This window comes from Triticum dicoccoides, chromosome 2B (assembly GCF_002162155.2).
Source record: "Triticum dicoccoides isolate Atlit2015 ecotype Zavitan chromosome 2B, WEW_v2.0, whole genome shotgun sequence".
Taxonomy (NCBI): Eukaryota; Viridiplantae; Streptophyta; class Magnoliopsida; order Poales; family Poaceae; genus Triticum; species Triticum dicoccoides.
Window position 1 is genome coordinate 460,328,564 of NC_041383.1, and position 10,582 is coordinate 460,339,145.

Consider the following 10,582-nt stretch of genomic DNA (forward strand, 5'->3'; position numbering starts at 1 on the left):
GTAGAGTTTTGTAAGACAATAGCAATTCTCCCTCAAGTGGATGACCTAAGTGTCGGCGTTCTGGGAACGGGGGTCCCCAGACTTGCCTGCCTGCGGCCTGCAGCGTGGCTCAAGGGGCGGCCCAGCATGGCCCATCTTCATTAGCACGAGCTCAAGACCCTCGCGAGGGTCCAAGCCTCGCGGGGAGGACGACAGGAGGCTTCCTCAGGCACGGCCTCGTCAGGCTGGCTCGCGAGGAGGCAGAGATATCAAGGCGTTGCACCTCGCGAGGTGCCCATGAGGCAAGCCATGACGACCAAGGGCGCCAGGCGGGCGCCAGCCCGCGTAGTGTCCTTCTTTCCTCTTTGGTGCAAAGGGGGCAAGCGCAGGGGAGAGCATCAAGCAAAGGTATCCATTTTGGTGCAACAAGACCAAGACCAGCAGAACGGCAGGATGAAAGTCATCGTGGAGCCCAAGCCAGCGTCACCACCAGAGCCTTTGGCAGGCGAGGACCAACTTTAGTCAGGATAAGTGTACTAGTTGTTCCCCTTCAAAATGGCCAATTGTTGGCGCCCTTCCCACTTAATATTTGGGAAGAGGCCCTGGGCCTTTGCCTATAAATAGGACAAGCCACCCACAAGGTGGAGGCATCTGGAAATCAATTAGATCCTCACCTAGAAACCAGTAGAGAGAGCGACTGAACTCCCCTAGCAGTTCATCGCACCAGCCAAGAACAGACCCTCGCGAGGCTGTTCTTCCTTGTACTGTTCATCATCAGCCCAAGAGGCAATCCACCACACCACAAACTAGAGTAGGGTATTACACCATAATGGTGGCCCGAACTAGTATAAACTTTGTGTCTCTTGTGTTGTTCCTTTGATTGCTTAGTTCCTAGCGAGGCGGTGAGGTGCAGGTAGGTAGAAGGCCGAATCTCCGTGCGCACCCCAGTGTTCGAATCTATAGGGTCTACCGGAACCATAAATCCACCATTTGGCACGCTAGGTAGGGGTGCACCGGAATTTATCTTCCACCGCCCAGTTCTTCACCGACCATCATGTCCATGTCAGACGCTCGTCGGGCCCGCGCCGAGAGCCGAGCCGCTCTCGCTTCCCGCGTCGCCCAGACGGCCCCCGTCGGCGGCCACCCCCGCCGTTCCCCGTCGCCCGCCGTCAACGCTACCACTGACCCGGCGGGGAACAAGCAGTAGGCATCGTCCCAGCATCCGTCCATGAGGCGAGACGGCCGCACTGCCACTCCCTCGCTCGCCCCGGCCGGCTCTTCGTCCCGCGCGCCCTGCGCGGCCATGGAGGCTCGGGCTGCGCTCATCGCGGCAAACGAGCTCCTACGCTACCGCCCGGTCGACGACGTCTACGAAGAATGGCTCGACTGCGTCGCTGAGCTCGTCTGCGCCGTCCTTATCGCTGCACCGCGGCCCGCCCTGCGTGGGCAATGAGGGTCCGGGGGCGCCTCTGCCGCCTCCCCCTCAAGAAGGTGCCCTGGCCCCAAGGCGCGTGGCCCCTGGACGGAACCCACCCCGTCCGGCGCCAGCGCAGCAAGAGCGGAGCTGCCAAGAGGTCCCTCGCCCCCAAGAAGCTGCCCGAGTGCTCCCTGCTCCAGTCCGTCGCGACCACGCTCCCGTTCCAGCATGCCAAGACCCCGCGCTGCTCCCAGCTGCAGCGCACGGTGGCCCGCAAGACCAAGCTCTTCGCCACCAGAGGCCTCTCGTGGCCACAGCAGGCTGCCGCGCCTTCACCACCGAGCTACGCACCGTCGCGTGGCCCTGCAAGTTCAAGCCGGACCTGCCTCCTCGCTACGATGGCACGGCCGACCCTGCGGAGTTCCTCCAGCTCTACGAGCTGGGCATCGAAGCTGCCAATGGGGATGAGAAGGTCATGTCAAACTGGTTTCCCATGGCACTCAAGGATGGGGCCCGCACCTGGCTCCTGAACCTGGCCCCAGGCACGATATCCTCCTGGGACGAGATGCGCACCCGTTTCATAGCCAACTAAGGTACTCGCGACTGGCCGCCTGCCGTGAGCGACATGCGCCGCATCAAGCAGCAACCAGGGGAGACCCTGCAAAAGTACATACAGTGCTTCAATAGCGCACGACTCAAGATTCCCAGGGTGACTGAGGAGGCCATTATTTTGGCCTTCTCCGATGGCGTGCGTGATGTCAAGATGAAGGAGGAGCTGGCAATGTATGAAGATCTGTGCACTTCCTTGGAACTATTCAACCTGGCAACCAAGTGCGCTAGGGCTGAGGAAGGGCGGCTCTCCCTCCTCGAGCTGCCAGCCGCAGACCCAGAAGAGAAGAAATCCAAGGCCAAGGACGTGAAGCGCAAGGGGGCTGCCGTGCTCACGGCAGAACCCGACACCAAGCGGGGTAGAGATCAGCCCGGGTCTTTCAAGGGCAGCCGGTACTGTGTGTACCACGACCTCCACACCCACAACACCAACGAATGCCAAGAGCTCCGAGCCATGCAAGAAGGAAGGTTCGGCCGGCGCCCCGACCACAACGACCGTGGCTACGACCAAGGAGGAGGAAGGAACGCAGGACGCTAGGAAGACCGCGGCCCTCGCCAAGGGTGGCGCGACCGACCTCGCGAGGACCGCTAGTAAGATCAGCCTCGCGAGGGAGACTGGAGGGATCAGCCTCGCGAGGATCGCCCACAAGGAAACACAGGCCTCCCTCCACTGCCTCCGCAGCCTAGGAGAAACGAGGAGCATCATCAGGACGAGGGGACTGAGGGCTTCCAGGAGCCACGCGCGATCGCCTGCATCCTGGGCGGAGCTCAGGCCCTAGCCTCTCAGCGCATCTTCAAGCAGTTTGCCCGCGAAGTGAATGCAGTCCTCCCCAAGCTTGAAGCCACGCGCCCCCTCAGGTAGTCGGCGTGCGCCATCACGTTCAGCTCAGCGGATCAGCTCAAGTGCGCGGCCACAGCCGGAGTCCTCCCAATGCTTTGCTCCCCAGTTATCAGTAACGTGCAAGTCACCAGGACCCTCATCGACGGCGGGGTAGGGCTCAACGTCCTGTCCGTAGAGACATTCAACAATATCCAAGTGCCTTACGATCAGCTTCAGCCAACCAAGCCTTTCTCTGGAGTCACCGACGGCTCCACAGTTCCAATCGGGCAGGTCCGCCTCCCTGTCACCTTCGGAGCCCGCAACGACTACCGCACCGAGCTCATTGACTTCGACGTCGCCCACATCCGCCTGCCATACAATGCCATCCTCGGCCACCCAGCTCTCGCCAAGTTCATGGCCGTGACTCATCACGGCTACAATGTCCTCAAGATGCCAGGAAGAAGTGGAGTCATCACGGTGCCATGTGAAGAAAGAGACACAGTGTGCTCCCTGGAACGAGCTTTTCAGGCCGCATCACTTGAAGACCCAGATCGTGGGAGCGGCAGGCTCCCCGAAGCCGCTCCCAGGAAGAAGAAGGAATCGCCAGGCCCGACCCCTCAGGAGGCAGGCCCCTCGGTGTCTGTGCCTGCTCAGGAGGCACCTCCTCCTGTCGCATAGGGAGGCGCGCTCGGCGCCCTCCTCAAGCAAGGCTCGGGGGCTCCCCCCTGGAGGGCCACCGACCTTGCTAAGGTCACGAGGGAGGCGTTTGGGCACCACTTGGAGGAGTGTTTCAGAGCACGTTTCCCTTAGGAAGGAGCAAAGCGAGGAGGGCCAAGCCCTCAGGAGTTCGTCAGTCAGGTCACACAGGAGTTGCAGGAGTCAAGAGTCATGAGTGGCAGCCGCCGCTTACCCGCCGCAGCTCCCCATCCAGGCGAGGATGGTGGGCTGCGTGTCTGCATCGACATCCCAGGGCTCAACCGAGCCGCCTCTCAGGAACGGTTCTGGCCCTCCCGCTGGGGCGCTGCGAAGGCCCACCCCACAGCTACGTTTGCATGCCCTATGGCTTGCTGAACGCGGCTGTAGTGCGCCAGCGCCTCATGAGGGGCAACCTGGAGGCTCAAGAGGCCAGGCGTTTCGCAGTCCTGGCGGAGATGGAGATGGTTCGCGAGGAGCCACCAGTGCCTCCGGAGCCCCCCGAGGCTCCTGGGCCTGGGGGCTCGTGAAGATCGGCTCCCACAGCCCGCTTCGTCTGCTACCTCAACACCCCTTCGTCATCAACACTATCAGGTGACATCTTCCAAGTTTCATTTCCAGCTGGGAGCGCCCCCAGGGCTGCATCATTCCCAGGCCGCGTGGGTCCGTCCCTGCGGCGTGTATCCCTTTTGTTCATGTTTTTAGCTTACCTTGTTGGGGGCACCCCTCAGGCTGCATCATCCCCAAGTCTCTCGGGTCAGACCCGGCGGCATGGATCCCTCCTGCGTTTATCTTCTGGCTATGCATTCGACCCATCATGCTTGTTATTTGGTGCCTGTTCGTGGCATCCCTTTTTCCTTCGTGTCGGTCGCTTGCGCTTTAAAGGGGGGGTACTTGAGCATCGCGACTCAGGGCTCCTACCGGCTCTCCAGCCCTCACCCTCTGGCTTTGTCCACGGCATCGCGACCTGGCAAACCAGCGACGGCTGAGACCCGCTCGAGGGCCGGGACCCGAGGATGTAGAGCGTCGACATCGAACCAAGCTTGCACGTTAAAGGGGGGTACCTGAGGATCGCAACTCAGGGCTCCTACCGGCTGTCCAGCCCTCACCCTCTGGCTTTGTCCACGGCATCGCGCCCTGGCAAACCAGCGACGGCTGAGACTAGCTCGAGGGCCGGGACCCGAGCACGTAGAGCATCGACATCTAACCAAGCTTGCGCGTTAAAGGGGGGGTACCTGAGCATCACGACTCAGGGCTCCTACCGGCTCTCCAGCCCTCACCCTCTGGATTTGTCCACAGCATCGCGCCCTGGCAAACCAGCGACGGCTGAGACTCGCTCGAGGGCCGGGACCCGAGGACGTAGAGCATCGGCAGCTGGCCAAATTTCCAGGAACACATCACAAGTCAAGGACCAGTGCCGGGCGCAACCCGCCTTGAGGTAGGGCCCCGTGAGCCCCGCACTGGCTCACGGGTGCCCCGATACACCTCATCAGGCCTTTAGTGCCTCGTCGCCTCTCCAAAGCAACTAACGGCTAACCGCCGCTTGTCATAGCACACTTTCGCTCTTTTTGTGGTGGACCTGCAGGATCCCTCCAAGGAGAAGCGCCGGGCGAGGCCCTCACGTTGTCCTCTTCACTCTCGTCCACGCGAACCGCTTGCACGTTAAAGGGGGGGTGCCTGAGCATCGTGCCTTAGGGCTCCTACTGGCTCTCTAGCCCTCACCCTCTGGCTTTGTCCACGGCATCGCGACCTGGCAAATCAGCGACGGCTGAGACCCGCTCGAGGGTCGGGACCCGAGGACGTAGAGCAGAAAGGGGAGCAGAGGCGAGAGGGAAGAGGCACGAGGGGACCTCGCCAGGCAACCCCTCGCCGGCCAATGCACGGACCTAGCGCCGCACCAGGAAGCAGTTCCTGACTCTCGAGAAAAGTCACCCTCCGGAAACACTAGCTATCGCTGCACCATCACCACATCCGATGCGATCCCGTGTTAGCAACATCGCATTCCTTTCTCACCGAACAATGGCTTCTTGAGCGCTAAAGGGGACCTCCTGAGCATCGCGACTCAGGGGCTCTTACTGGAGCCCGGGCCGCTCACCTCCTGGCCTTGACCACGGCATCACGACCTGGCATACCAGCGACCGCTGAAGCCGCCTTGGGACCGGGACCTGTCGGCGCAGAGTACCAAGCCCTCGTGAGGTTCGAAAGGAAGAAACTAAGCTAAGATGGAATCAACATCTCGCACTGCTTCACGATAAGGATCATATTAACAAAAGGGACTACAGACACCTTACAAGCCCCCATGGGGTGTGTTCTTGGCTCCTCACGGGGACAAAAGACGCGAATCCTAAAAACCCTGACTACAGGAACTACGACGGCAGACGCCATCATCAACAGTGGGCCGCCAGGCACCGGCGCCAACCTCATCCAGATCAGAGGCGGCGGTGGCCTAACGAGCTCGTCCTGCTCCGAGAGCGACGCAGGCTCGGGCGCTCGTAGCTGTCGTCGCTCGTCTCCAGAGTTGCGAAGGGCTCGCGGAGTCGTTGGGTCCTTCAAGGCGTCCGCTGCCACCGGAGGAGCTGCTGGAAGGGCGAGCGGCAGGCCTAGTCCTCGTCGCTTCGGAGCTCCGGCCGCTGCCTCTGGGGCAGCACTCCAGCCGGCGCCCATCTTTGTGGAAGACCTTGAAGAGCATCATGGAAGCGCCGTCGAACTCCAAGTGGATCATGAGGGCGCCACTCGTCCCGCAAATCCGGGCGATCTCGCCCCAGGCATGGGTCATGAAGACCTTACCTGGAGCGACGACCTCGACATCTGCATCGGTCGCGGGAGCCAGGCAATCGGCGTGCTGCAGCCAGAGCCTGAAAGGCCCCCTCGGCGGAATCTCAAAGGTGAAGGAGGGAGGAAGGCGAATCCAAGATCGAGGAGGCATGGCGACATGGAGCACAAACTCTCGGGAGGAGCCCTCAGCGTGAACTCCAGGAGGGACAACGCGCACCGATGTGATCCGCCGGCGCCGATGGCGGCGTCGTCCATGGCGCGGCATCAGCTCCTGCAGGGCCCTCAAGGTGGGCGTACAAAGGCAGCGGAAACCCTAGCGGCGGCCGCTCGCACCAAGGCCTCGACACCTCCTGTCGCGCGCCCTCATCTCGGCGGCAGAGGACCAACCGCTTCTTTGGCGGAAGCGGGTCAGGACCCTCTCAGGGGGCCTTTCCCTTCTCTTCTGCAGAGAACCGGCGTATCGGAGCCATTGCGGCAAGGCGGAGCAGTGGCGGGGATGAAGGAGAGGAGAAGTAGCAGATGAAGATGAGATAGATTGGCTCACGCCGTTCCATACTTATAGCCAGGGGAGGCCAACCGCCGGCTTCCACGATCGCAGGTAATCATGACTAGTTTTTGCATGCAGGGACTTGCCAGTTCGTGCAGTTACCGAGGCATCGTGGGGGAGCGGAGCCGCCCACGTCCAGTCAACCGCCACGCGGCGCCCGAGGCCGCATGCTGATGGGGCCCGTGGCGCTTCGCACTTGCCCCTTCGCCTCTCCGCTCAGCCAAGTCCGGGCGCGCCTTGGTCCCGGGGGCTACTGTCGGCGTTCTGGGAATGGGGGTCCCCAGACTTGCCTGCCTGCGGCCTGCGGCGTGGCTCAAGGGGCGGCCCAGCATGTCCCATCTTCATCAGCACGAGCTCAAGACCCTCGCGAGGGGCCAAGCCTCGCGGGGCGGATGACAGGAGGCTTCCTTAGGCACGGCCTCGTCAGCCTAGCTCGCGAGGAGGCAGAGAGATCAAGGCGGGGTACCTCGTGAGGTGCCCATGACGCAAGCCATGACGACCAAGGGCGCCAGGCGGCCGCCGGCCCGCGCAGTGTCCTTCTTTCCTCTTTGGTGCAAAGGGGGCAAGCGTAGGCGAGAGCATCAAGCAAAGGTATCCATTTCGGTGCAACAAGACCAAGACCAGCAGAACGGCAGGATCGAAGTCATCGTGGAGCCCAAGCCGGCATCACCACCAGAGCCTTTGGTAGGCGAGGACCAACTTTAGTCAGGATAAGTGTACTAGATGTTCCCCTTCAAAATGGACAATTGTTGGCGCCCTTCCCGCTCAATATTTGGGAAGAGGCCCTTGGCCTTTGCCTATAAATAGGACTAGCCACCCACAAGGTGGAGGCATCTGGAAATCAATCAGATGCTCACCTAGAAACCAGTAGAGAGAGCAACTGAACTCCCCTAGAAGTTCATCGCACGAGCCAAGAACAGACCCTTGCAAGGTTGTTCTTCCTTGTACTGTTCATCATCAGCCTAAGAGGCAATCCACCACACCACGAGTAGGGTATTACACCACAATGGTGGCCCGAACTAGTATAAACTCTATGTCTCTTGTGTTGTTCCTTTGATTGCTTAGTTCCTAGCGAGACGGTGAGGTCCAGGTAGGTAGAAGGCCAAATCTCCGCGCGCACCCCAGTGTTCGAATCTATAGGGTCTGTCGGAACCCGAAATCCGACACTAAGGTTTATCAATCCCTGGGAGGCATAGGATGAATGAGGTCTCTCTCAAACAACCCTGCAACCAAATAACAAAGAGTCTCTTGTGTCCCCAACACACCCAATACAGTGGTAAATTGTATAGGTGCACTAGTTCGGCGAAGAGATGGTGATACAAGTGTAATATGGATAGTACATATAGGTTTTTGTAATCTGAAAATATAAAAACAGGAAGGTAACTAGTAACAAAATGGAGCACAAACGGTATTGCAATGCTTGAAAACAATGAATAGGGTTCATACGTTCACTAGTGCAAAATCTCTCAACAATGATAACATAATTTGATCATATAACAATCCCTCAACGTGCAACAAAGAATCACTCCAAAGTCTATATCGGAGAATGTAGGATGAAAACATGCATCAACCCCTATTCATAGATTACCCTAATGTCACCTCGGGAATCCACGAGTTGAGTGCCAAAACGTACACCAAGTGAATCAATAGAACATCCCATTGTCACCACAGATATCCCATCGCAAGACATACATCAAGTGTTCTCAAATCCAATACTCAATCCAACATAACGAAACCTCAAACAGCAAGACTCAGTTCATCAGAACAAGATAGAGAGGAAAGAACACCATAAGATCCAAATATATTAAGAAAGCTCGCGGTACATCAAGATCATGCCAAATTAAGAACACGAGAGAGGGAGATCAAACACATAGCTACTAGTACATACCATCAGCCCCGAGGGTGAACTACTCCGCCGGGATGACGAAGATGGCCTCTGATGATGATTTCCTCCTCCCATGGGGTGGCGAAACAGGGTCCTTATTGGTTTTTCATGGCTACAGAGGCTTGCAGCGGTGGAACTTCTCATCTAGGGTTCTTTCTAGGGGTTTGCATATTTATAGGAATTTTTGGCGTCGGTCTAATGTCAAGGGGCCCACGAGACAAGGACAAGCTCGGTCGCCCCTCCCTGGGGAGAGGGCGCGCCTAGCGATCTTGTCGTGCCCTCATGGGTCTTCTGGCCCTCCCAGGAAGCTTCGGGGGTCTCTGTTGGTCCACAAAAAATCACCGTAAATTTTCATCCCATTCCGAGAACTTTTATTTCTGCACAAAAACTAACACCACTGTAGTTCTGCTGAAAACAGCGTCAGTCCGGGTTAGTTCTAATCAAATCATACCAAAACCATATAAAATTGTTGTAAACATGGCATGACACTGGTACAGTGAGGTGATATACAAATGGTTTTTAACCCCTTTCCGCGACGACATTCAGAACCGTCACCTAGTGAGTGTGGGCGATAGGGGGTCCTTCCCACACAACCAAGACACCGTCGGGGATATGCCCTCCTGGCATACATGCTAGGCAAAATGAGGTCGTGTGCGACTGACGAGCGAGCAAATACGGTTATACATACAGTAGTGCTAAAAAAAATACAATTATATAGGCGAAATTATTTCTGGTCGAAAGTACATCCCACACAGTCAATCCCCGCGAGACATTTCCGTTCGTATATACATCTCACACAGTCGCTGCAAGGAAAACGTTTCCGTTCATAGGTACATCACACACAATTTTCCCCATTAAATCGTTTGTGATAGCGTTCCCATCGCACACAATATTAAAAAAATTATCGTTTGCGTTATTGAATGCATCACACACGGTGCGTAGAAGAAACTGTGTGGCAAAGGCTGTCCATCACACATAGTTTTTATGCGGTAAACATTTGCGCAAGGTGGCCTAAAGCAAACAGTTTTGAAGAGAATGTCGTGTGTGATTGTTCATCGAGCCAACACTGTTTATTCCTAGAAACTGTGTGTGTTGCCTTAGGTCATCACCCACGGTATTTTCTCAATAACCGTTTGCCATAGCAAAAACCAATTAGCACGCTAATTCTCCATTAGCTGGCTAATTGCCCTATTATTAATAATCCATTTATTAATCTAATTGACATTCATATTAAACACATAATATATTGCATTCCTATATTAAGGAAGCAGGATTTCATAATTGAAATACATCAGAGTACAACATGATATAGCTTCAGCACTCAGCTACCCCATTACACAACTGCACCAGCACCAAGTTTCACATGTAACATCTAGAACCTTTCGAAACTAGCATCATACACGGTACATAGACAGATGCATCTCATCAGGAAAACTGCTGAAGCAAAAGGCGAATATTGAGCCTTCATTGATGTTGAAGGTCTTTGCAACTTTAGGTCAGTGCCCGTGGATGATTGACCGTCCATCCTTCATCCTCTTCAGGAACACTTCAATATTGAACTGTGGGTGTTGTATGAAAACCTTCCTCGCCTCCTGACCATAGAGGTGGTTTTAGAGGTAATTACCGGTGAACTACTTTGGAAAGGCCTAAAAACAAGGATGTGCATAAATATCTTCTCTATATTGGAAATGGGGAAAGGAATAAAAAAAGGCAAGGTATAATAGTTAGTACCATCTTGTAGTGAACTGATGTCTTGTTCATTGTGCAGACAAAGATCTTGTTGTTGTTTGTCGCTAATTTCTTTATCCTAACAATCTTCCTGAGTTTCTTGACTTGATTGATCTTCATGGACAACTC